The sequence below is a fragment of the Balaenoptera musculus genome, chromosome 3 (assembly GCF_009873245.2).
Source record: "Balaenoptera musculus isolate JJ_BM4_2016_0621 chromosome 3, mBalMus1.pri.v3, whole genome shotgun sequence".
NCBI classification, from domain to species: Eukaryota; Metazoa; Chordata; class Mammalia; order Artiodactyla; family Balaenopteridae; genus Balaenoptera; species Balaenoptera musculus.
Genome location: NC_045787.1, coordinates 160,751,936 through 160,779,390, shown reverse-complemented (window position 1 = coordinate 160,779,390; position 27,455 = coordinate 160,751,936). Strand labels below are relative to the sequence as shown.

Sequence of the window (27,455 nt, the reverse complement as noted above, 5' to 3'; positions counted from 1 at the left end):
ACGGAAGTCGCCCACAGGAAATGGTCAAAGATCAAAGTGGAGTCACACTCATTATTACGTATGGTGAGGCCACTTTTAAGTGACCGTATTTATGAAGCAGTGTCACAGTTCCGCGAGGGTTCACGGCCATTTGGGTCAGTGCAGCGGCGTCTCTAGAGAGGAAAGCACCCACCCACTGTCAATATAGCTCTGTTCAAAGACCCGACCGCCGGCCTGCTGTCACTCAGGCACGTGTGGGCGGGGCCTTGCGAACTGTCCAATCAGGGGAGTCGCCGGTTACGTACGTGTGGGCGAAGCTCCGCTGACGGCGTGGGTGGCGTGGACTGCGAGCTGGAGCCAAGGTGTTCTCGCGGTTAGATTGCCTCTCGGTACCCGTGAGTACAGATGGCTCTGCCGCATCTTCTGTTGCTGTGACCTGCACTTGCTGCTCGGGAATCTTGAGGTGGACGACCCGGAACCCGAGAAACTGAAACATGGTGAGTTGCGGGGCTCGGGGACCTGAGTACGCAGGTGGCGCGGCGCAGCTTGGGGGCTCGGCAGGCGGCCGTTTCTCCTCTAGATTGTGCGCTGATCACGGCGAAGGTCATTGGGACGGTCGTGACTCGGTCTCCGGGGTTCGTGCGTGGGAGGAACTGTGGTCTGTGGGGTCTCTCCTGTCTCCCCAGGAGACCGTTTCCCCCTCACTTTTCTAAGTTTGAGGAGCATGACCCTGTCCCCCCAGATTGGTTTTCCTAGGGCTGGCAATAAATGCCTAAATATCCAGATCTCCCTCCAGTTCATACCATCATTATTACCTCTTATCCTCCGTGGTGCGTTTTAAACTACGCAGTATTTTAATTGTTTATCATTTCTCCACTGAGCCATGGATGGCTCTTTTTAAAGATTTGGTTTTTTTGCCTGTGGATATTTTCTATGAGAGGAAATCAGAGATTAACCACCTGGAACTACGTTTTATAAAAGCCTTATGCCTTTCCTCCCCAGGACCTATCCTGGGCACAGACATCCTATTTGAGTCCTTTGGGTAGAGAGTCCTCTTTGGAGACTCCTGGGTGATCTGTCCTTTTATCACAGTTCCACTTCAGCACTGCACCTCCCTGAGTTTGTGACTTTATTCACTTTTTTTTTAAGTTTCCATTTTCCAAATAAATATAAAGTGTACTTAATCAATAGATTGGAAGAGTGTATAAAATATTTCCAAAGAGGCAAGAAAGAGGTAGATTTCAGAAAAAATAAAGTATTCCATTATTCCACTTTCATTTTTTTCTTCCCATGACAGAGTGTAGTAACATTCTGAGATCTGGTGTTTTCTTTTTTTAAAAAATATTTATTTATTTGGTTGCACCGGGTCTTAGTTGTGGCAGGTGGGCTCCTTAGTTGTGGCCTGTGAACTCTTAGTTGTGGCATGCATGTGGGATCTAGTTCCCCGACCAGGGATCCAACCTGGGCCCCCTGCATTGGGAGCTCGGAGTCTTATCCACTTCGCCACCAGGGAAGTCCCTGAGATCTGGTTTTTTCTTTTGGGTGATTTCAAATGCAATATCAGGGCTTACGCTTCCAACATCTAGTAGTGTGTTCAATTATGATTGTTTTCCATGCAATTTCTTCCCATGGAAATAATAATCAACTGACATTTATTTTCTGAAATGAATGGATGTTTGTGGGGGGTTTTTGTTGTTGAATTAGAAAAATGCCTTACAATTTTCTTTCATCCTTTATACATAAACACTGGGTTTAAGTGATTTTACCGGATTGTTCAAATACTGGGTTTCTGTGTTTAAAGTATCGATGCTGGTCCAGAGCAACTAGCTGGGAAGCAGAGACCTGAAATCAGTGTTTCTTAGCTAAGCTAACCCCCTCCCCACCCCATGCAAAGGGAAGTACTTGAAGGCCTAGTTGGTTCTTCTAGGGAGCCTCGCCTGTGGGTGTCCTATCTGCTCACACCTACTGTGGAAGAAGCCTTTATGCTGAGAGAAGCTACAGAGACCTGAAAAGCTGGGGATGTACATGCACATGGCAGGAGGCGTTTGTCGGGGTCTAGGGAGTGATGCTGTTTCTGAGATTGTAATTGTCTTCTCCTAGGGCCTGTTTCTAGACGTAGGCTTGAGCTTTGCATCCGTAGTGTAAATGCACTGGGAGTAATTTGTGTACATAGAGGAAGTCTGTGAAGTCAGGAGATCTGTCTTCTGGACAGAGTGTTTATGAATTGGAGAGTTCATTTGGGTCACAATCTGAAATACTTTCTGGCGAAGAGTTCCTCACTTGTGAGAACAGAAGCCTGAGAGAGGGAGTATTTCCATTATGTCTTGAGAAGAGAGTGTGCAGAGCTCCCAGAGTTTGTTCCTGACACTGCTCAGGTGTCCCTACCCTCCATCACCAGGGACTGACCCACTCTAGGGGTTGTGTCCCAACAAGGGGAGCCTGGACCTCAAACTTGGGAAGCAAGGCTGCTTCTGAAGTATGGGGAAGCAGGCTGCTTCTCTCACCTGATTCGAATATTTGCGTTTCTTTCCTTGTATGCGTTTACATCTTGGATATTGCAACTCTTAATTCTGTTTCCCTTGGTAGTTTGTGATATTATTTCCTGTGTGAGTGTGTAAGATTTCTCATTCTTGGACTTTGAAGATGTAAATTGATTGAAAGAAACAATGGGAGGAAGGCAAGAAATTCTGGAACCAAGCAGAATATTTGTTCCTTTTAGGCAAGAGACCCTCAAGATAAGAGATGGGTGTATTTGAGTTTTCAGGTGGATTTTACATTTTGTAGGTCATTTGAGTATATGTGACCCTAGAGAGCTTTGAAAATTTAAATACTGTGATATTAGTAAGGCAATGAGTTCCTATTTTAATTGATACGAGAAAAACTACTCAAAACTTACTTAACCCCCCCCCCACCCTTTTTTTTTGGCCTTGCTGCATGGCATGTGGGATCTTAGTTGCCTGACCAGGGATCGAACCTGTGTCTCCTGCATTGGAAGTGTGGGGTCTTAACCAGTGGACCACCAGGGAAGTCCCATAAAACCATTGAAAATCCTAAAACATTTAATAGATTAGGACCAAATCCTGAGTGTATTATAAAATGTTGCTTATTCTTGAGATAACCCCCTAGAGTGAGATACAAGGAGGAAGTATGATGCCTCTTCTTATTTTAGTTAGAAAGAGATTTGGAACTTCATTTTTTATGGTTTAAATTTTATAAGCATTAATGTTCAAAGGAGTAAATCTTAGAATGGTTTCCTCTGTAGAAAAGTAAAAGTTAAATAAATTTAAAAATAAAAATTTTAAAGCAAAAGTAAGTTAATTAAAAATAAAGGCTATTAAATAGAAAAATATGGTTTACATAAATTACTCAGTTTATTTTAAATAATAATTCATGCGAAGGTTAGCAAAAATCCGTAAGAGAAGAAGGTCTAAAGTAGATTCACTCCGGAACATCCTGATCCCCTCCAGGATTTCTTTGTTGGGATTTATCTGTATTATAGTGAAGCCGTGACAGAGGCTGTGTTGGACACAACGTATGGGGCACGGGTTGAAGAGGGGGATTATATCCTGTGCAAGAGGTAGGTCCAGTGAGTGGTCAGTCCCAAAAGAGCAGTTATATAAAAATAGAGAAGAGGGGGGAAAGGCTGTATTAGATGGCAGGCTTGAGTCCACACTCTTAATTCAAGAGAGCTCCTTAGGACACTTAAGTGCCTCTACTGCTGCTGCTGCTGCCTCTGTTGAAACAAATGTCCTGTCCTTCCAGGTTATAGAGGACAACAGCATGGGAACCCTGTGGAAGAGCCAAGGGATTAGTTCAAACCTGACTTGAGCCCAGGTTCCTTATACTTTGTAAAACAACCACTTGTCTTGGTGGCAGCCTGTCACCCTGATGGCACTGATTTGAGGCTCTATGGAGGAAACAATTTATAAATAGCAGGGTACAGAGGACACCCCTCTCCTGAAGCATATCCAGGGACTAAAAAAACAAAACAGGGAAGGACAAGAGAGAGAGGACAAAAGAAAAAAATTCTGAAACAAAGGTCCACAATTTGACTCAATTGGAAATCCAAAATATACTGAAAGAATTTACACAACAAAAGAGATGAAAGGGCACTACTTGGCTTTGGGGTCAACATAGTTGGTGAAGTAATTTTGCCATCTGCTATACTACGGTAATTCTCAAACCTTCATGCAAATAATCAATACTATGGCTCAAATTATAGTTATACGTGGGATGCCTTAAATTTAAGTCAGATACCTATGATAGTCTTAGAGAAGTTAATAACTATCATGTAGAATACAAATAGGTATGTTTCACCTTAACTATGAGAACTGTGGTCTTACCTGAATTCCCCATGATTGTTTTAAAATATCCCACACCCAGCGGGGAAGGTCTGAACCAATGAGTTATAAATTAAATTTTAATTTAGTCTTTGACACTTTCAAATTACATTATGAAAAATGGGACCCTAAGACCTTACCCCAGTTAAATTACTTACTGTGGCCCAAGGTAAATTAAACAGGTTCTTGAAGGATTGCAAACCAATGTACAACACCTGTTTACTGAAGAAGTCATTATCCCCTCTCTTCTCCTTTTAACAGCTTTATTTGGCATGTTCTTCAAACTGAAAAGAACAAATGGCACCTCAGGGTGGATAATGGCAACCTTGAGGCCATGATCACACCAAAAAACCCCTATTCCCAGTCCCCAACATTGTGGAAATTTTTGACTCCATTCATTCAGTATCTGGTAAACATTCTGCTCTCACAGATTGGGCTAAGTCTGTTCTGTTCAGTGTCTATTTTAACAGTCTCTCTACTGCAGTTGCCTTCACTTCTAAAAGGACATGATATTCTTTTACCTGGTTACCCTCAGGGAACCTCAACACCATTGCCACTGCACACAGCCCCTGAAGGCAGGGTCTGAACTGTAGCCACCTTCCTCCAGAAGCACAGGTATGACATTACATCAATGGCATCCTCTTCTGAGGATATTCAGGATATTCAAATATTGAGAATAGAGCTCATAAAAAGCGCAGAGTCTATTGCCATATATAGCACGTGAGACACTGGCACCTTGTTCAAATTCCTAAAAATTATTTGGTAATCTGGGGCCTGCTCCCTCCCTGACATGGTAGAAATAAGTTGTTCATAGGCTTCTAATGCAAGAGCCTGCCCTAGGCCCCAAAGTGTATGGCATTCGAGCTGCAGTTGTCTCTTCCTTTTTTTTTTTAAATTAATTAATTAATTAATTTATTTATTGGCTGCATTGGGTCTTCCTTGCTGCACGGGCTTTCTCTAGTTGCGGTGAGCAGGGCTACTCTTTGTTGCAGTGTACGGGCTTCTCATTGCGGTGGCTTCTCTTTGTTGCAGAGCACAGGCTCTAGACACGCGGGCTTCGGTAGTTGTGGCTCGCGGGCTCTCGAGCGCAGGCTCAGTAGTTGTGGCGCATGGGCTTAGTTGGTCCATGGCATATGGGATCTTCCCGGACCAGCGCTCGAACCTGTGTCCCCTGCATTGGCAGGCAGATTCTTAACCACTGTGCCACCAGGGAAGTCCCTGCAATTATCCCTTCTGACAGAGCTGTGCTAAAAATAGATAGCCCTGAGCATGTGACCCCTCATCCAGATTCCCATTATGATTTGGGACCTGTAAACAGCACCCCAAGAGCTCAGCTACAGAGACACCCTTGAGACAAGATACAGCTAAACCTGGGCCCCCTGCCATAACCTGCCTGCAGGAGGGGTGGCCTCCCTTCTCCTCAGTTCCTTGCCAGGTGCCAGGTGCTCAAGGAGGTCACCCCTTTCCCAGGCCCCTAGGCTCCCTGTGAGCTCCTTAGGATTCCCCGAGTGAAAAGCAATGAGAGTTTTAGACATTAGAGACAACATCACCGCAATCATACATGATCCATCTCAGGCAGTTGCTGCTTTTCATCCCTCATTTAGGACAGCCTGATGAAGGATGGGACTCAAGGGTCCACAACTGACCAAACATCAGGCTGTCGTCTTAGCCCTGATCAGAAGTTGCCTTCGTCAGCATGTGTTTGCAGACCTCTGAATGATTGTCTAAGAGTTGCCCCTTTGTGGTCAAAGAATTCTGGAAATCTCTTGCCTAACAGATACCCACAATAGAAATCAAGATAACACTTGTCTGTATGTATACTGAGGCCACAACACAGGGCCTCGCCAGAACACTCTTATCCGCGTCAGAGTCCCAGGCACTACTGATAGTAACCAAGGCACTCATTTCACTTTTCAGAATATACAGTGCTGGGCTGTGGAACACGGCATTCAGTGTAGTTTTACCCTCTCTTTTCCAGGTCTCAGGCTCCAGGCCTCATTAAGAGCGCCAAAATGGCTCATTGAAATAACTTCAAATCAGTTGGCTGAAGATGGCCTTTTTCAGTCATCAGTCATCAGGGATGAATATTAATGCAGCTCTCTTTATCTTTTTTTTTTTTTTCTATAAGACTTTACTTTTTTTTACAGCAAACAATTTTAGGTTTACAGAAAACTTGATCAGAAAGTACAGAGAGTTCCCACATAATCCTTCTACCTCCACATAGTTTGCCTTATTTTTTATATTTTGTTATACTGTCTTCAGGCTTTGGCAATGTATCCACGGACAGTTACATGTGTCCATGATTCCTGTGTCCTGTAGAATACTTTCACTGCCCTAAAATTCCCTCATGTTCCACCTACTCATTCATTCCTTCTCACTCCCAAATCTCTGGCAACCAAAAATCTTTCACTTTCTCAGTTTTGTCTTTTCCAGAACTGTGCCTGGAATCATACAGTGTGTGGACTCGTCATATTGGTTGCTTTCACTTAGCAATATGATTTTTAACATTTATCCACATCTTTTTCGCTTGATACCTCATTTCCTTTTATTACTTGTTGATATATTTTATCGTATGGATGTTCCCATGATTAATTTTCCATTTGCAATTGGGGGATATCTTTTTACCTGTAAGTCCTGACAATCATGAATAAAGCTCTTATAAAAATTCACGTGCAAGTTTTTTTTTGTTTCTGTGGTTTTTTTTTTTTTTTTTTTGAGAGTTCTTTTGGGTTTTTTGTTTGTTTTGTTTTGTTTTGTTTTTTGGCTTCCCATCTGGCATGCAGGATCTTAGTTCCCCCACCAGGGATTGAACCCCATGCCCCCTGCAATGGAAGCACTGAGTCTTAACCACTGGACCGCCAGGGAAGTCCCCCAAGTTTTTTTTATGAGCATAATTTTTCAACTCTTTTTGGGGAAATACGAAGAAGCCCGATTGCTAGCTTGTCTGGCAAGAATAGGATTAGTTTTTTAAGAAATCTCCCATCTTCCAGAGTAGGCATATCGTTTTCCATTCCCACCGGCAATGAATGCGGGTTCCTGTTGTCCCACATCTTCTTCATCATTTGGTCATGGTTCTCAGTGTTTTGAATTTCAACCATTGCGGTGTCTAGTAATATCTCCTCCTTTTATTTGGAATTCCTAATGACATATGATGTTGAGCATCTTTTCTTATGCTTATTTACAATCCGTATACCTTCTTTGGTGAGGTGTGTGTTCACATCATTTGCCTGTCTTCTAATTGTTGAGTTTTAAGAGTTTTTTGGACATTTTGGATACTAGTCCTTTATCAGATAAATGGTTTTTTTTTTTTTTCCATGCTAACTCTCTTTTTCTTTTTCTTTTGGCTGTGCTGGATCTTAGTTGCTGCGCACGGGCTTTCTCTAGTTGCGGCGAGAGGGGGGCTATTCTTCCCTCTGCTGCGTGGCCTTCTCATTGGAGTGGCTTCTCTTGTGGAGCACTGGCTCTAGGCGCACGGGCTTCAGTAGTTGCAGCACGCGGGCCCCAGAACACGCAGGCTCAGTAGTTGTGGCCCACGGGCTTAGTTGCCCCGCGGCATGTGGGGTCTTCCGGGACCAGGGATCAAACCTGTGTCCCCTGCATTGGCGGGCGTTTTCTTAACCACTAGATCACCAGGGAAGTCCCCAGATAAATGTTTTGCAAAGATTTTTCTCCCAGACTGTGGCTTATGTATTCAGTCTCTTAATGCTGTCTTTCACAGAGCAGGTTTTCATTTAATGAGGTCAAACTTACTATTTTTTTTTCTCTCATTGATCTTGCTTTTGGTGTTTTATCTAAAAATTCATCACCAAATCCAAGGTTGCCTACATTTTCCCCTATGTTATCTTCTAGTAATTTTGCATTTTACATTAGATCTGTGATCCATTTTGAGTTAATTTTTGTGAAAGGTATAAGATCCATATGTAGAGTTGTGGGGGTTTTTTGTATATGCATGTTGAGTTTTCCTGGCACTATTTGTTGAATATACTATGTTTTCTCCATTGAATTGCATTTGATCATTTGTCAAAGATCAGTTGATTATATTTGTTTGGATCTATAAGAAAATATTGATTTTATTGTATTAACCATTTATCCTTAAACCTTAATCTACTCATGTGTTAGTTCATGGGGCTTCTTTATTATTGTTGATTTTTTGAGATTTTCTCCTTAGATGATCATGTCGTGTGCAACAAAGACACAAGTATTTTTTACTTCCCATTCTGTATACCTTTCTCCTTCTTTGTTTTGATCAATACAGTTTCAGTATAGTTTTGATCAGTACTGGTGAGAATGAACATCATTGCCTTCTTCCTGATCTTACCAGGAAAGCATCTTATTTCTCACCAGGAGGTATCATGTTAACTGCAGGTTTCTTGTAGATGATCTTTCTCAGGATGAGGAAATTTCCCGCTATTTCTAGTTTGCTGTCATAAATGGATTTTGAATTTTGTCAGATTTCCTCTCCTTTCATTCTTGATATTAGTATCTTTTTTCTCAGCTTGTATAGATGTATGTCAATTTTATTAATCTTTTAAAGGAAGCAGCTTTTGGTTTTACTGATTTTTCTCTATTGATTTCTCATATTGTTGATTTCTAATTTTTATTACTTCTCTTTTTGTACTTTATATTTTTAAAATAGGTTATTTATTTATTATTTTAAAAAATTATTTTTATTTATTTATTTTTGGCTGCATTGGATCTTTGTTGCTGCGTGTGGGCTTTCTCTAGTTGTGGTGAGCGGGGGCCGCTCTTCGCTATGGTGCGTGGGCTTCTCATTGTGGTGGCGTCTCTTGTTATGGAGCACGGGCTCTAGGCGTGCAAGCTTCAGTAAGTGTAGCACGCGGGCTCTAGAGCTCAGGCTCGGTAGTTGTGGCGTACGGGCTTAGTTGCTCTGTGGCATGTGGGATCTTCCTGGACCAGGGCTTGAACCCATGTCCCCTGCATTGGCAGGCGGATTCTTAACCACTGTGCCACCAGGGAAGGCCCTCTTGCATATTCTTTTTTTAAAAAATAAATTTATTTATTTATTTTTGGCTGCGTTGGGTCTTCATTGCTGCACATAGGCTTTCTCTAGTTGCGGCAAGCAGGAGCTACTCTTCATTGTGGTGTGTGGGCTTCTCATTGTGGTGGCTTCTTTTGTTGCAGAGCAGGGTCTCTAGGCGCGCGGGCTCAGTAGTTGTGGCTCGCGGGCTGTAGAGTGCAGGCTCAGTAGTTGTGGCGCACGGGCTTAGTTGCTCCGTGGCATGTGGGATCTTCCCGGACGAGGGCTCAAACCTGTGTCCCCTGCATTGGTAGGCGGATTCTTAGTCACTGCGCCACCAGGGAAGTGCCCCTCTTGCATATTCTTGATTGAGTGTCTATGTCTATGTTTGCCAAGAGTTGGCTAGAAGCTGCTCTGAGGCACATGAGTGTACGGATTTTGTAATCTAAGTTGTCATGTCTTCTTCCTCATGTCTGAGCTCTAAGATCCAAATTACTTTCTAGCCCATCAAACAGAACAGAGAGAGAGGAAGAATTGCATCTGTGGTGAATATTATATAAGTTAAAAGTAATATTCTCCACAGAATATTTGCATTCAACCACCTGCATCTGATTACTTCTAATGGCCTGGAGTACCTAGAACTATATGGCCAGCTAGGCTTTGTTAAACGTTTGCTTTCCACAGGCCTCCTGGAATCTCATGTTTGGTGATGAAAATAGAAGAGAAACCCTCTATTTCTTTACCATGTTTTTATTCATTGAAACCTCATGTAGATCTGACCTTCTGCTTCATGGAGTGCTGTAAACAGTAGGTAATAAAGAAGGAGATGAAAGGTTTTCTCACAAGGAATGAATGGTCTTAAAATGATAACATTTGTTTCATTTATATAGCATTGTGTCATTTCCCAACATACTCTGGACCCTTCCATTAGAGAGCAGTAATATGTAATATGATCACTATAAAAGTGTGTAATAGCCATGTGTTCATGATGCTGTTAAATTTATGAGGAAGTAAGTGTGGACAGAGAGTTTCTGATGATCAAGTCATAGAATAAAGGTTTGGAAATAGCAGAATCATACGTAACCTGCCTATAAATGGAGTATAGGTGTCCAATGCTGTCAGTCTTACTCATCCTACCATACACATATTTGGTATGTTTTAGGACTCAGTGATTTTTGAGGATGTGGCTGTGAACTTCACCCTCGAGGAATGGGCTTTACTGAATTTTTCACAGAAGAAACTCTATAGAGATGTGATGCGGGAAACCTTGAGGAACCTGGCCTCAGTAGGTAAGGATGACAACTTTCCTTTACTTTGTCAGAGAACAAGTTTTCTTGCCCATGAACATTGTTCATGTAGAATGTGGAAAGGGAGCACATTGATAAATAAGCTAGGCATGGTCACAGCTCATTATACAACTAGAATCTAATAATTTTTATATAATTCCTAATATTTTGGAGTCATTTTTCTGGGTTTGCATTTTAGGGAAGAAATGGGAAGATCATGACGTTGAAGATCAGTACAAAAATCAGAGGAGAAAACCAAGGTGAGTCTCTCTCACAATAGAAAGTACTCTCTCATGTCAGAGTCCTGGTATAATATGAAATTTTAAAAACAAGCAAACAAAAGAAATAAGCCTGACTTCAAATGTATTTATTCTTAGAAGATTTTCACCAAAATACCCTCTTATATATGACATAGATTTTCAGTGTTTGCAAAATAGTTCACTTGGAAACAGTATTCATAAACCCTATGTATGGATATCACTGTTTTGATGATAGCAAGGGTGAAGTCCCGTTGCAGGGTATTCAGTATATTCAATTCCAGATAATTTAGGCAAGGCAGGAAATCTACACTTTGGAGATAAATCATAAAAATGTAGTTCAAGTATTCTAATAAATATAAAATCATTAATAAAGAAATCATTGATAACATGCTTCTCGTATTTTACAGAAATCATGTGGTAGGAAGACTCTTTGAAAATAAAGAGGGTAGTCAATGTGGAGAAAACTTCAGCTTTATTTCAAATCTCAGTCTGAACAAGAAAACTGCTGGAGTGAAACCACATGAATGCAGTGCATGTGGAAAAGTCTTCATGCGTCATTCATCCCTTAAGAGACACATGAGATGTCACACTGGACATAAACCATATGAATATCAGAAATATGGGGAGAAGCCATATAAATGTAAGGAACATGGGGAAGTCTTCCATTATCTCCAGTATTTTGAAAAACATGAAGGAAATCACAATGGAAAGAAAACCTATAAATGTGTGGAATGTGGGAAAACCTTCATGTGGCTCAGAAGTTTTCAAAGACACAAGGTAACGCACACTGGAAATTCTCCTCATAAATGTAAGGAATGTGGCAAAACCTTTATTTCTTCAAATTCCCTTCAAATACATGAAAGAACCCACACTGGAGAAAAATCCTATCAATGTATACAATGTGGAAAAGCCTATAGATATCATCAAAATTTTCAAATACATGAAAGAACCCACACTGGAGAAAAATCCTATCAATGTATACAATGTGGAAAAGCCTATAGATATCATCAAAATTTTCAAATACATGAAAGAACCCACACTGGAGAAAAATCCTATCAATGTATACAATGTGGAAAAGCCTATAGATATCATCAAAATTTTCAAACACATTTAAGGACTCACACAGAAGAGAAACCGTTTGAATGTAAAAAATGTAGTAACGTTTTCATTTGTCCTGGTTCTCTTTGGAAACATGAAAGAACTCATACTGAGGTGAAACCCTATGAATGTAAGCAATGTGGTAAAGCTTTCCGTTCTCACGTAGACTTCCAGTTACATGAAAGAAATCATACTGGAGAAAAACCCTATGAATGTAAAAAATGTAGTAAAGCATTCAGCTTTCTCAGTTACCTTCGAAAACATGAAAGAACTCACACTGAAGAGAAACACTATGATTGTAAACATTGTGGTAAAGCTTACAGAGATTACAGATTCTTACAAATACATGAAAGAACTCATACTGGAGAGAAACCCTATGAATGTAAACACTGTGGTAAAGCCTTCAGTTATTATAGTTCCTTGAAAATACACAGAAGGACTCATACTGGAGAGAGACGCTATGAATGTAAGGAATGTGGGAAAACTTACAGATATTACAATTCCTTTCAAACACATGAAAGGACTCACACAGGAGAAAAACCCTATGAATGTAAACAATGTGGTAAAGCTTTCAGTTCTCAAAGAGGTTTCCAAGTACATGTAAGAAATCACACTGGAGAAAAACCGTATGAATGTAAAATATGTAGTAAAGCATTCAGTTGTCCCAGTTCTCTTCGAAAACATGAAAGAACTCACAGTGGAGAGAAACCTTATGAATGTAAGGAATGTGGGAAAGCCTTCATTTGTCACACAAACTATCGAAGGCATGTGGAAATGCACACTGGAGAGAAACCCTATGAATGTAAGCAATGTAGTAAAGCATTCGTGTGTCCCAGTTATCTGCGCAAACATGAAAAAACTCATACTGGAGAGAAACCCTATGAATGTCAACAATGTGGTAAAGCCTTCAGTTATTACTATTCCTTACAAACACATGAAAAAACTCATACTGGAGAGAAACCCTATGAATGTAAACATTGTGGTAAAGCCTTTAGTTATTACCATTCCTTTTACACACATGAAAAAACTCACACTGGAGAGAAACCCTATAAATATAGTGAATGTGGAAAAGCCTTCATTTGTCACTCAAACTGTCTAAGACATGTGAGACTGCACAGTGGAGAGAACCATATAAATGTGAAGAATGTGGGAAAGCCTACAGTCATCTTAATTCCTTCAGAAGGCACAAAAAGACTCACTGGATAATCTTCCTGAATGTAAACAGCATGGTAAGGGACTTCCCTGGCAGTCCATTGGTTAAGACTCCATGCTTCCAATGCAGGGGCTGCAGGTTCGATCCCTGGTTGGGGAACTAAGATCCCACATGCTGCGTGGCGTGGCCAAAAAAACCAAAAAACAAAAGAAGTTAAACAGCATGGTAAGTCTTCATGGGCCCACATTACATATGAAAGCTCCTACAGAAAAGAAGAAAAAATGTAAGTAACATGACAAAGTTTGATGGAAATTGATTTATGTATAATGTTCCAGAAAACTTTCAGCATGAAAAACTTGTTATTAATGTTGTAAATATATTATGTTTATCAAACCTCTTCCTTGAAGTGCATCACTGGACCGTGGATTTCTACCGGTTAATTTTTAGAAATGAATATTGAAGTGAGATAATTCTGCAAGTTGTTTTCAACAGTAGTACCTATGAGTAATAGGTAGTCATTTTTTCTTAAATTAGTTAATATTTTCTCTCAGTTTTGAACCTGTTGGATCCTTGCATGAATTAAAGTGTGTTTCTAATAAGCAATTAGGTTAATTTTTAAATAATGTTTTATTTGTTCTGTGTTAAAGGACCACTGAAAAATGATAGTTTGGATTTTCCTACTGGCTTTGTGGTGGTTTCTAGATATCCCTAGTCCAGTATATATATTCCACCTTTGTTACTGACAAAGCTCCTCTTTAGGGGTGACGGGTATCTGAGCCTTTTTCCACTTTCCATATGAATAAACAGTTGGAAAAAAATTTTTGTGTGTGTCAAGTTTATGAAAGAATATAGTTTCATGTGAGTTATTATTTTCATATTTGGGCCTTTGCTTTTTGTCCTTTATTCTGACTGGTATTTGGTGAATAGAGTTTGATTTAAGCAGAGAGATATGAAAGGCCCCCAAAAATGTAAAATTGGAGATATCCTCCCTGTGGATAATGTTAGGAACTAGAGTTTACAGAATTCATCCCCCTTATGGCTCCATGTTAGAATTCACCAATAGCCTCACTTGCATAGGATTTGGAAGGCAGAAACGAACATGGCATTAGTCAGAGTTTGGAGCCACCATACAGGGAGAGAGACTGATACATATAGGAACTTCAAGGATACCATCTTCCAGCCTATTTTCTGGATTGTTGATCTTCTAATCAAGAGTATCCTCAAAACCACCACCAACTGTTTGATTTCCATTTTTGTAGAGCTGTGGGTTTCCACTGATGTCTTTCCAAGATCCACATCAAAGATCCATTAAAGTTTGGATTTTTTGGTAAGTTCTTTTGTGTCTATCAGGAAACTAATTCAGACTTTCATGCTTGGAAGTATTATCTGATTCCCCTCTTCTCTACTTATATCCATATAAGGTCTAATTTGCACAGGAAACGCATTATGCTTTTAGCAGTGCTAGTGAGAATGTTTGCATTTACTAAGGTGCAGTCAGTAAAGAACGACTGACTGAGTCAGTCGGGAGTTTGTTTCTCTGCTGATTGTACACTGGCTGCCTTCACCTGGTCCTTCCATGTGAGAATAAGCACCTTCCTCATGTCAGCAGGACCGTGGGTGTCTCCTATTCCTTGTAGCTGAATGTATGTCTAAATGTTTTCAAATATGTGTGCGCAATTTTTTGTCAAAAGAAACCTTCTGTATTTCTTTCATTGAAATATATTATTAACTCTTTTCTAAGCTGTCACATGATAAGAAATACTGTGTTTTTTATTTCCTAAGAGGATATATTAAAAAGTCCCATTATAATTGTGGATTTTCAAATAAACTTTGTGGTTTTCTTCATTTCATCTTTATAAATTATGAGTCATTGTTATCATTTCCATAAAAGTTCAGGTAATTTTTCCTCAGGCATATTTTATTTTTTAATACCTACAGTTTTTGACATGAAACTAATTTCTCACTCATAATTAATACCCCAAACTTAAATTATGTTTTTTCAGTGCCCACTTGCCAGTGACCTGCATGATTACACCTGTAGTCAAAGAGAGGAGGGTAATGAATTCTGATAATAAGAATGACCGCAAGGTACACGTGACCATGAAGTGTATCATAAAAGGTACTTTGGACTTTTATAGGATTTTGAGGAAGTCAGGATGGCAGAGCAGTCTAAGACGTTGTGTTCAGGATTTTGGCTTATGTTATACGATTTGATTGCTATTGAAGGCATCAAGAATTTTTTGTGTATTGAATGCTGTGAGGGCTAATCTTTCTCCTATCATTGGTAATTGTAAACTTTGTTTTCTCAAAGGCCAAAACAATTTGATGGAATTAAATTTAATTCATGAGAAGCCCCAGTCAGTCATATTAGTAAGAAGAGGGAAATATTGGTCACTGTTATGATTTGAAACTTTATCTTTTATCATTGTTAGATATATGTTTATAAAATCCCCTTATAAATGTCTTGGCCCATTATAGTCACTGACTACCTTTAATGAAGGACGTATGTGACATTTTCTCTTTAAAGGATAAGAGTAGGCCTTGCCCTGAATGTAGGCCAGCTCCTGGTCCTTTGGAACAGCTTTTGCCTTTCCTACGTATTACTAAAAACTGTTGTATTAGACACTTTTTACCATAAAGTGTGTCAGTTAAAATATATAAATTAACTCCTTAGTATGCTATGTAATATTTTCAGTAACTCCCTTATGATTCCACTGAGTTGAATAAGTTTAGATAAACACAAATGTAGCAAGGGAGAAAGACAAGACCGCTGTTCCAGTCAAGCCTTTCTTGCGCAGACACTATACTCTTGAAGCTAATGATTCAACATCCCTCATTGCCATGCACTTAAGAGTCAGTGTACCCCATTTAGCACAAATAAACAAGGCACTGTAGGATTTGGTTATAGCGGAGTGAGACAAACAAGTTCTTGCAGTCATGGTGCTTATAATTTTGTGGGAACAAGAGAGATGGTTAACAAATGGTAAAGCTTTGGTTTATAAGATGGAAATAAGGGCTTTGATGAAATGTAAAAAATGAAATGCGATATAGGAAGGTAGGGTGAGTGTGCGGGGCCTTGTGTCCAGGATGCGGAGGAGCGACTGCCTGTGGCCTCCCCGTGGTCAACTCTGGAATCTGCGGACCTGAGTCCATTGCGGGGACCGCTTGGACCTCAGTTGCCTCCGTGCACAGTGCGGGGGCTGGGCTGGCAGCTGGGACCCTGGACGTTCTGTCCAGTTACTGCGCCTGACAACTTCAGCCCGGGGCTTCTCTCAGCAGCTCTGTACCTACAGTCTCTCATCTGCCCTTAATTGTATGATGAGATGGGGTGTGTCAGCAGTGGATAATCCTGACTCTTGTCTTTTGGGTTCATATGTGGGAGGAGCTGTGGTCTGTGGAGTCCTCAGTCCCTCCTTTCTTTCTAGAGGGGATCAGTTTTCTCCTGAGTTTTCCAAATGTTTGGGGAGCAGGAGCTCAAATCCACGACCCTAACCCCCTAGCCTACTCTTCCTAGGGCTGGCAATATGTCCCTAAATTTCCAGATCCCTCCTGAATTCCCAAAGCCAACTTTCCCTCTCTGGTCACAGCATCATTATCAACTCTTTGTCCACCATGGTGCATTTCAGACTCAATATTTTAACTTTATTAATTTTTCTCAGGGCCCTGGATAGGATATTTTTTAAAATTCATATTTGTCTGTGGATTTTTACATGAGAAGAAGGTGAAGAATAATTACCTGGAACTAGGTTGCATGAAATCCTGTGCCTCTTCTCCCAGAATATTTCCTGGGCAACAGACATCTCGTTTGAGTCGTTTGGGTGAAGGATCTACTTTGGAGACATTCCTAGGTGATCTGTCCTTTTCATGGCATTACTCCTCCCTGAGTTTGCAAGTTCAGTCGCTATTTTAATTATCTGTTTTTCAATAAGTGTAAATATGTTTAATCAATAGATCTTGAAAGAGAGTATATAGTATTTCCAAAGAGTCAAGAAACAGGTGAATTTCAGAAAAAAATAAAAGATTCTATTATTACATTCCATTTGTTAAAATTTTTGTTTCCTTTTTTCTTTCCACGAATGGATGTAGTAGCATTCTGAGATCTGTTCTTTTGGGTGATTTCAAATGCAGTATCAGGGCTTATGCTTCCAAGATTTAGAAGTGCATTCAATTATGATTGTTTTCCAAGCAATTTCTTGCATGGAAATAATAATTAACTGACATTTATTTTCTGAAAATAGTGGATATTTGTGCACTTTCTTCTTGAACTAGAGAAATGCCTTACGATTTTCTTCTATTCTTTACACATAAACACTGGGTTTGAGTGCTTTTGCTGGATTGTTCCAACACTGGGTTTGTATATTTAGAGTATAAATGGTGGTCCAGCACCTCCAGGGGGAAGCAGAGCCTGTCAGCGTCTCCAATCTTTGAGGATGCAAAGGGAAGTTCTTGAAGGGCCAGCTGGTTCTCTTTGGGGAGTCTCCTCCTGCAGGTGTCCTACCTGCTCACGTCCACCGTGGAAGGAGCCTTTATACTGAGAGAAGCTACGGAGCCCTGGAAATGGGGATGCACATGTGATAGTGGGTGGGGGGATGGGGGTAATCCCCTTTCTGAGGTTGTAACTGGTTTACTTGGGCCTGTTTCTAGACATAGGCTTGAGCTTTGCATTCGCAGCGTAGGTGCGCTCAGAGTAATTTGAGTACGTTGAGAAAGTCTGTGAAGGTCAGGAGTTCTGTTTTCTAAACAAAGGGCTTATGAATTTGGGAGCTTGTTTGAGTCACAACCTTAAATTCAGTCTGTCCAGGAGTTTCCCCACTTGTGAGAATGGAAGCCTTGGGAAGGAAGGCTTATATGCTCACGGGATAGGATGGTATGTGAAGCCACCAGATATCATTCCTTTGGCTGCTCAGGTGTCCCTATCCTCCATCACCAACCAGAAACTGACCAACTCCAGGGGTTGTATCCCCACAGGGGAGTCTGGCCCTCAAGCTTGGGAATGTGGGTTTTCTTCTGAACTGTGGGGAAGCAGGCTGTCTGTCTCACCTGATTCATGTATTTGCATTTCTTTCTTTGTATACATTTATATATTGAACTTTGCAGCTCTTAATTCTAGTTTATCTTAGCAGTTGTGATATTATTTCCTGTGTGAGTATATAAAATCTTTCATTCTGGGTTTTGAAAATGTAAATTGATTGAGAGATACAAGGGGAGGAAGGCAAGAAATTCTGGAACCAAATAGAATATTTGTTCATTTTAGGCAAAAGGTCCTCAAGATAAGAGATTTGAGTCTCAGGTGGATTTTACATTTTTAAGTCATTTGGGTTTGTGCATATCCCAAGAGGACTTTGAAAATTTAAGTTCTATAGTATTGGTGAGGCAAATGAATCCCTATTTTAATTGATAAGAGGTAAACTACTATACAAATCATTGAAAATCCTAATACATTTAATGAATTAGGACCAGATCCCTTATGCATTATAAAATGTTACTTATTCCTGAGATAACCTCCTAGAGTGAGAAATAAAGAGAAACTCTGCCTCTTGTTATTTTACTTAGATTTGAAACTTCTCATTTTTTATGGTTTAAACTTTTATAAGTTAGTGTTTAAAGGAGTAAATCTTAGAATGCTTTCCTCTGTAGAAAAGTAAAAATTAAATAAATTTTAAATTAAAAAAAATTTTATTGAAGTATAGTTGATTTACAATGTTGTGTTTATTTCTGCTGTACAGCAAAGTGACTCAGTTTATATATATATATATATTCTTTTTCATATTCTTTTCCATTATGGTTTATCACAGGATACTGAATATAGTCCCCGGTGCTATAGAGTACGACCTTGTTGTTTATCCATTCTCTATATTGATATAGTAGTTTGCATCTGCAAATCCCAAACTTCCAATCCATCCCTTCCCCCCACAACCACAAGTCTGTTCTCTACGTCTGTGAGTCTGTTTCTGTTTTGTAGATAGGTTCATTTGTGTCGTATATTAGATTCCATATATAAGTGATATCGTGTGGTATTTGTCTTTCTCTTTCTGACTTAACTTCACTTAGTATGATAATCTCTAGGTCCACCCATGTTGCTGCAAATGGCCTTATTTCATTTTTTATGGCTGAGTAGTATTCCATTGTATATATATACACCACATCTTCTTGATCCATTCATCTGTGGATGGACATTTAGGTTGTTTCCATGTCTTGGCTATTGTGAATAGTGCTGCTGTGAACATAGGGGTGTATGTAACTTTTCGAATTATAGTTTTTTCTGGATATATGCTCAGGAGTGGGATTGCTGGATCATATGGCAACTCTATTTTTATTTTTTTGAGGAACCTCCATACTGTTTTCCATAGTGGTTGCACCAGTTTACATTCCCACCAACAGTGTAGGAGGGTTCCCTTTTCTCCACACCCTCCAGCATTTGTTATTTGTAGACTTTTTAATGATGGCCATTCTGACTGGTGTGAGGGGTACCTCACTGTAGTTTTGATTTGCATTTCTCTAATAAATAGGGATGTTGAACATCGTTTCATGTGCCTCTTGGCCATCTGTTTGTCTTCTTTGGAGAAATGTCTATTTAGATCTTCTGCCCATTTTTCAATTGGGTTGTTTGTTTTTTGATATTGAGTTGTATGAGCTGTTTGTATATTTTGGAAATGAAGCCCTTATTGGTCGCATCATTTGCAGATATTTTTTCCCAGTCTGTAGGTTGGCTTTTCACTTTGTTTATGGTTTCCTTTGCCGTACAAAAGCTTGTAAGTTTGATTAGGTCCCATTTGTTTATTTTTGCTTTTATTTCTATTGCTTTGGGAGACTGACCTAAGAAAATGTTGGTACGATTTATGTCAGAGAATGTTTTGCCTGTGTTCTCTCCTAGGAGTTTTATGGTGTCATGTCTTGTATTTAAATCTTTAAGTCATTTTGAGTTTATTTTTGTGTATGGTAGGAGGGTGTGTTCTAACTTCATTGATTTACATGCGGCTGTCCAACTTTCCCAACACCATTTGCTGAAGAGACTGTCTTTTTTCCATTGTATATTCTTGCCTTCTTTGTCGAAGATTAATTGTCCATAGGTGTGTGAGTTTATTTCTGGGCTCTCTATTCTGTTCCATTGATCCATATATCTGTTTTTGTTCCAGTACCATGCTGTTTTGATCACTGTAGCTTTGTAGTATTGACTGAAGTCTGGGAGGGTTATGCCTCCTGCTTTGTTATTTTTCCTCAGGATTGCTTTGGTAATTCTGGGTCTTTTATGGTTCCATATAAATTTTAGGATTATTTGTTCTAGTTCTGTGAAAAATGTCATGGGTAATTTGATAGGGATCACATTAAATCTGTAGGTTGCTTTGGGTAGTATGGTCATTTTAATAATATTAATTCTTCCAGTCCAAGAGCATGGGATATCTTTCCATTTCTTTGAATCATTGGAAGTACTTTAAAAACTTTAATTCACTTCAATTCTCTTGTTGCTTGAATAGTTTTGAGAAGTTACATTTAATTATAATCTTTGTTTTTCTATAAGGAAAGCTTTTCCCCCCTGGCTTCTTTCAGTATTTTCTCTTTGTCTTTGGTTTTGCTCTAGTTCGAATATGAGATACTTGGGTGTGCATTTTTGTTGTTTATCACGTTTAGTGTTCTCTGAGCTTCCTGGATGTATAGTTTTTAAAAATTAATTTATGAATATCTCAGTAATTGTTTTTTTTTAATTAATTTTTATTTTTGGCTGTGTTGGGTCTTCATTGCTGCACGTGGGCTTTCTCTGGTTGCAGTGAGCAGGGGCTACTCTTCATTGAGGTGCGCGGGCTTCTCATTGCAGTGGCTTCTCTTATTGCAGAGCACGGGCTCTAGGCACGCAGGCTTCAGTAGTTGTGGCACGTGGGCTCAGTAGCTGTGGCATGCGGGCTCTAGAGCGCAGGCTCAGTAGTTGCGGTGCACGGGCTTAGTTGCTCCGCAGCATGTGAGATCTTCCTGGGCCAGGGCCCGAACCCTTGTCCCCTGCATTGGCAGGTGGATTCTTAACCACTGTGCCATCAGGGAAGCCCAGTAATTGTTATTTCTCTGGTTTCTTTTGTTCCTTTCTGTCTTTCTATTCCTTCAGGTATTCCCATGATGTGTATTTAAACCTTCTATTTAAAGAAGGTGGTCCTAGAGTTCTGCCAAAACAGATTTTCTTAAGTACAGGCCATGTTAAGAACAGAATATTTGGGGCATATTTCAAAATGCTATGTTTATTTTCTCTTTCCCAGTTTTGGAGACACTGGGTCGCCCTGACCCAAATGCTCTGATGGGTCAATGAAGAGCAGTTAATTTCAAGGTTTTTTGCTTTTTTCTTGTGAATTCGAGGATGATGGCTTCTAAGCTATTAAATGCCAGACCAGGAAGTGGAAGTCTCTGACTCAGATTTTTGACAATTGACTTTGGACAGCTTTAGAGCCCCATCCCTCCTTCCCCTTCTGACCCACATGTGTCCAAGGCAGGAAGAAAGTCTTAGTGCTCCCTCCTTTGGGGGCAGCAAGAGATTGAATCCACTCATGCTCAGGTCCTTGTATGTGAACTCCCCCTAACCTCAGTATAAAACCAAGTCCATGCACCTTTCCTTGCTCTCTTAAGCTATTTCAAGCTGGCTCGAGAGGCCTGACTTACTCTCCTCAGAGACCTCAATTATGAAGGAATAAACCTTTTCATAGGCTATTTGGAGTGTGTGGTATCATCAGCTGAGGGGTTCATTCTTATGCTCAGACGTTGAGCTGTCATGCCCTTTACTTCACAGGGGAGCTTGGAAATTACAGAAATGGTCTGGGCAGCTTCTAGAGTACATGGTCAGAAAACATTTCTACCTGATTGGAGAATGGAGATTTTATGTTCTTTTGGAAGAAAGTGCTGCTGACACCATTATGTATTTCATAATCATGGGAAAAATTCACCATCAACCCATTGTGGATTTCACTGAACGCTCTGCAATCTACAGCTCCTTTAAAATTTTTTTTTATTTTATATTGGAGTATAGTTGATTAACAATGTTGTGTTAGTTTCGGGTGTACAGCAAAGTGATTCAGTTATACATATACATCTATCTATTCCTTTTCAAATTCTTTTCCCATTTAGGTTATTACAGGGTATTGAGCAGAGTTCCCTGTGCTATACAGTAGGCCCTTGTTATCTATTTTAAATATAGCAATGTGTACTTGTCAATCCCAAACTCCCAATCTATCCCTCCCTCTACCCTTCTTCCCCAGTAACGATGTTTGTTCTCTAAGTCTGTGAGTCTGTTTCTGTTTTGTAAATAAGTTCATTTGTATCATTTTTTTTTGATTCTGCACATAAGCAACATCATATGATATTTGTCCTTCTCTGTCTGACTTAATTCACTTAGTATGATAATCTCCAGGTCCATCCATGTTGCTGCAAATGGCATTATTTCATTCTTTTTAGCGGCTGAGTAATATTCCATTGTATATATATACTGCATCTTCTTTATCCATTCATCTGTTGCTGGACATTTAGGTTGCTTCCATGTCTTGGCTATTGTAAACAGTGCTACAATGAACACTGTGGTGCATGTATCCTTTCGAACCATGTTTTTCTCCAGATATATGCCCAGGAGTGGGATTGCTGTGTCATAGGGTAGCTCTATTTTTAGTTTTCTAAGGAACCTCCATACTGTTCTCCACAGTGGCTGTACCAATTTACATTCCCACCAACAGTGTAGGAGGGTTTCCTTTTCTCCACACCCTCTCCAGCATTTGTTGTTTGTAGATTTTTTGATGATGACCATTCTGACTGGTGTGAGGTGATATCTCATTATAGTTTTGATTTGCATTTCTCTAGTAATTAGTGATGTTGAGCATATTTTCATGTGCCTCTTGGCCATCTGTATGTCTTCCTCGGAGAAATGTCTCTTTAGGTCTTCTGTGCATTTTTTTGATTGGGTTGTTTGTTTTTATGATATTGAGCTGCATGAGCTGTTTGTAAATTTTGGAGACTAATCCTTTGTCAGTCACATTGTTTGCAAATATTTTCTCCCATTCTGTGGGTTGTCTTTTCGTTTTGTTTATGGTTTCCTTTGTTGTGCAAAAGATTTTGAGTTTAATTAGGTCCCATTTGTTTGTTTTTGTTTTTATGTCCATTACTCTGGGAGACGGATAGAAAAAGATATGGCTGTGATTTATGTCTGAGAGTATTCTGCCTGTGTTCTGCCTAAGAGTTTTATAGTATCTGGTATTATGTTTAGGTCTTTAATCCATTTAGAGTTTATTTTTGTGTGTGGTGTTAAAGAGTGTTCTAATTTCATTATTTTATATGTAGCTGTTCAGTTTTCCCAGCACCATTTTTTTTTTGTGTGATTGTGTTTTTATATATACGGTTTTATGGGTTTTTGTTGTTGTTGTTGTTTTTGTTTTGTTTTTTATGGCTGTGTTGGGTCTTTGTTTCTGTGCGAGGGCATTCTCCAGTTGTGGCAAGCAGGGGCCACTCTTCATCGCGGTGCGCGGGCCTCTCACCATCGCGGCCCCTCCCGTTGCGGAGCACAGGCTCCAGACGCGCAGGCTCAGCAATTATGGCTCACGGGCCCAGTTGCTCCGTGGCATGTGGGATCTTCCCAGACCAGGGCTCGAACCCGTGTCCCCTGCATCGGCAGGCAGACTCTCAACCACTGCGCCACCAGGGAAGCCCCCCAGCACCATTTATTGAGGAGACTGTCTTTCCTCCATTGTATAGTTTTGCCTCTTTTGTTGTAGATTAATTGACCATAGGTGTGTGGGTTTACTTCTGGGCTTTCTATCCTGTTCCACTGATCTATATTTCTGTTATGTACCAGTATCATACTGTTTTGATGACTATAGCTTTGTAGTATAGTCTGAAGCCAGGCAGCCTGATTGCTCCAGCTCCATTTTTCTTTCTCAAGATTGCTTTGGCTATTTGGGGTCTTTTGTGTCTCCATACAAATTTTAAGATTTTTTGTTCTAATTCTGTGAAAAGTGCTATTGGTTATTTGATGGGGATTGCACTGAATCTGTAGATTGCCTTGGGTAGTATAGTCATTTTGACAGTATTGAGTCTTCCAATCCAAGAACACGGTGTACCTTTCCATCTGTTTGTGTTGTCTTCAATTTATTTCATCAGCATCTTACAGTTTTCAGAGTACAGGTCTTTTGTCTCCTTAGGTAGGTTTATTCCTAGGTATTTTATTCTTTTTGATGCAATGATAAATGGGATTGTTTCTTTAATTTTTCTTTCTGATTTTTCATTGTTAATGTGTAGAAATGCAACAGATTTCTGTGTGTTAATTTTGTATCCTGCAACTTTATTGAATTCATTGATAAGCTCTAGTAGTTTTCCAGTAGCATCTGTAGCATCTATAGTATCATGTCATCTGCAAACAGTGACAGTTTTACTTCTTTTGCAAGTTGGATTCCTTTTATTTCTCTCTCTTCTCTGATTGCCATGGCTAGGACTTCCAAAACTTTGTTGAATAAAAGTGGCAAGAGTGGACATTCTTGTCATGTTCCTGATCTTAGAGGAAATGCTCTCAGGTTTTTGCAATCCACAGCTCTTAACCTGTTCCTCAAGGACAGCAAGGCCCAGGATAGACTGTAATGGTTCTGCCAGAAAGAGCTCTTCTGGCATATTATTGATTTGGTGTGTGTGCCTGTGTGTGCCAAGATTGGCTGTAAACAGCCCCGAGGCCCATGGGTATAGGGATTTTGAGGTCTAAGTTGTCATGTCTTCTTTGTTTCTGTGCTCTAAGTTCCAAATAACTCCTAACACATCTGTATGGCTGTTAGCATAACTGACACCATCTTGGACCTGTACAGTTCCTCCTGCCCTTCCACTGACCCTACCCAGGACTGTACTGTATGGAAAATCACTTCTCTGTCATTAAGGGCTGTGTAGTTAATAGATGCAGTTTAATGATCATTAGGTCTATGCTCTGTTAGCCTCCAAACAATGATGAAGACCTTCGCTGATGTATTCCTGGTACCCACGAGACTAGATGCCCATTCATAAATCTTGACTTGGGAGTGCAGTTCCTCTCTTCAACCATGTACTCCCATACCCTAGGTGAATGCTAAATTTGTCCCAGTTGCCCCTTGGCAGAGTGGAGTGCAGCTTCAAATGCTTCTGGGTCATTGTCTGCCCACCTACCCTGTGAGTAAATTACTCTATAGTAAACAGATCCATTGATTTATATGGAGCTGCCTGCCTCGTTTTTTAGTCTCAAGATACCTTCTTGTCTCTGGGCACTTTTTGTTTCCTCTGTCCTTCAATACCATCAAATCGGTTGGAGAGAGAAAGGAAGAACTGCTCTGTGATGAATATTAACACAAATTAAAAGCAATGCTTATTTTTAAGAATATTTACATTTGGGCAGCTGCATGTCCTTCTAATGGGCTGGAATACAATTGACTCTTGTATAATGCAGGGGTTAGGTATTCTGACTCTCTGCCCGGTGGAACATCCATATAACTTAAATAGGCCCTCTGCATCTGCAGTTTCTCATCTTGGGTTCAACCAACCCTGGATCCTGGGCACTGTAGTATTTACCATTGAAAAACCTCCATGTATATGTGGATCCATGCAGTTCAAACCCGTGTTGTTTCAATGATCAACTATACTTTAGGACAATACAGCCAGCTGGGCTTTGTTAAAAGTTTGCTTAGGACTTCCGTAGTGGCACAGTGGTTAAGAATCCACCTGCCAATGCAGGGGACACGGATTCGAGCCCTGCTCTGGGAAGATCCCACATGCTGTGGAGCAACTAAGCCCGTGCGACACAACTACTGAGTCCGCGCTCTAGAGCCCACGTGCCACACCTACTGAAGCCCGAGCGCCCAGAACCCGTGCTTCGCAACGAGAGAAGCCACCGCAATGAGAATCCTGCGCACCGCAACGAAGAGTAGCCCTCACTCACCACAACTAGAGAAAGCCCGCATGCAGCAACGAAGACCCAATGCAGCCATAAATAAATAAATAAATAAATATATTTAAAAAATAAAAGTTTGCTTAATACAGGCCTCCTGGACTGTCATGTTTGGTGATGAAAATAGAAGAGAAACTTTCTCCTTCTTCACTGTTTTTATTAATGGAAACTTCATGCAGGTTGGACCCTCTGCCTCATGGAGTGCTGTAAATGGTGGGTAACAAGGAAGGAAAGAGTTTTTCTCACAAGGAATTAATTGTCTTAAAATGATAATATTTATTTCATTTGTATGGCATTTCTGTCATTTCCCAACAGGCTCTGCACTCTGCTGTTGGAGAGAAACAAGATATATCATGATCATAGTAAAATGTATAAATATTTTTCATGTGTTCTTGATGCTGTTAAATTTATGAGGAAGTATGAGAGTAAGTTTCTGATGATTGAGTCATAGAATAAATGTTTGGAGATGACCGAATCATACGACACCTTCCTGTAAATGGAGTATAGATGTCCAATCCTGTCAGTCTCATACATCCCACTATACACATAATTGGGATGTTTTAAAACTCAGTGGTTTTTGAGGATGTGGCTGTGAACTTCACCCTGGAGGAGTGGGTTTTACTGGATCCTTCACAGAAGAAATTACAGAGGTATGATTTGGGAAACCTTCAGGAACCTTCCATTAATAGGTAAGGATGATGACTTTTCTTCACTTTGTCAATCAGAGGACAAGTGTTTTTTGCCCATCAGCATTGTTTCAAGATGTAGAATGTGGGAGGGGAGGATGTTGGTAAACAAAAAAGGCATGGATACAGCTCATCCTGGGCCTAGACATATCATAATTAAACCTCTTTGCTGGGACTAGGAGCATGTGAGATTTTGTGTTTGCCCTTTAAGAGTGGACTCTCTGTTTCCTACAGCCCTCTAGCTGTTTGGTTTTTTTAAAATAGATTTTATTTATTTATTTATTTGTTTATTTATTGGCTGCGTTGGGCATGCGGGCTTTCTCCAGTTGCAGCGAGTTGGGGCTACTCTTCATTGTGTGCGGGCTTCTCATTGCAGTGGCTTCTCTTGTTGTGGAGCACGGGCTCTAGGCGCACGGGCTTCAGTAGTTGTGGCTCCCTGGCTCTAGAACACAGACTCAATAGTGTGGTGCATGGGCTTAGTTGCTCCGCGGCATGTGGGATCTTTCCGGACCAGGGCTCGAACCCATGTCCCCTGCATTGGCAGGCAGATTCTTAACCACTGCGCCACCAGCGAAGTCCTCAGTATTTTAATTGGTAAGGCTGTATCCATGCATGTCCACACATCATCAGTTTGATGGCATTCCCCTGCTGGAACCCCAGCTCCCACCCTTTTATGCCTCATCTTTCAAATCTTCCAGCAGGAAAATTCCACGCCCCTTAAAATCATCACAGCACAACAGTGGAAAAGAATATAGCTGT

At 40.3% G+C, this 27,455-nt stretch overlaps 1 protein-coding gene and 1 pseudogene across 1 annotated transcript in view; both read left to right on the top strand.

The window, feature by feature from the left end:
* Positions 1-331: 331 nt before the first annotated feature.
* LOC118891824 lies at positions 332-15,677 on the top strand (annotated as a pseudogene).
* MBD3L1 (methyl-CpG binding domain protein 3 like 1) overlaps positions 15,157-27,455 on the top strand; it is a 34,975-nt gene continuing 22,676 nt past the window's right edge. The window contains 1 exon segment of the mRNA XM_036847359.1: positions 15,157-15,213. The gene's annotated coding sequence lies outside the window, so the exon portion shown is untranslated.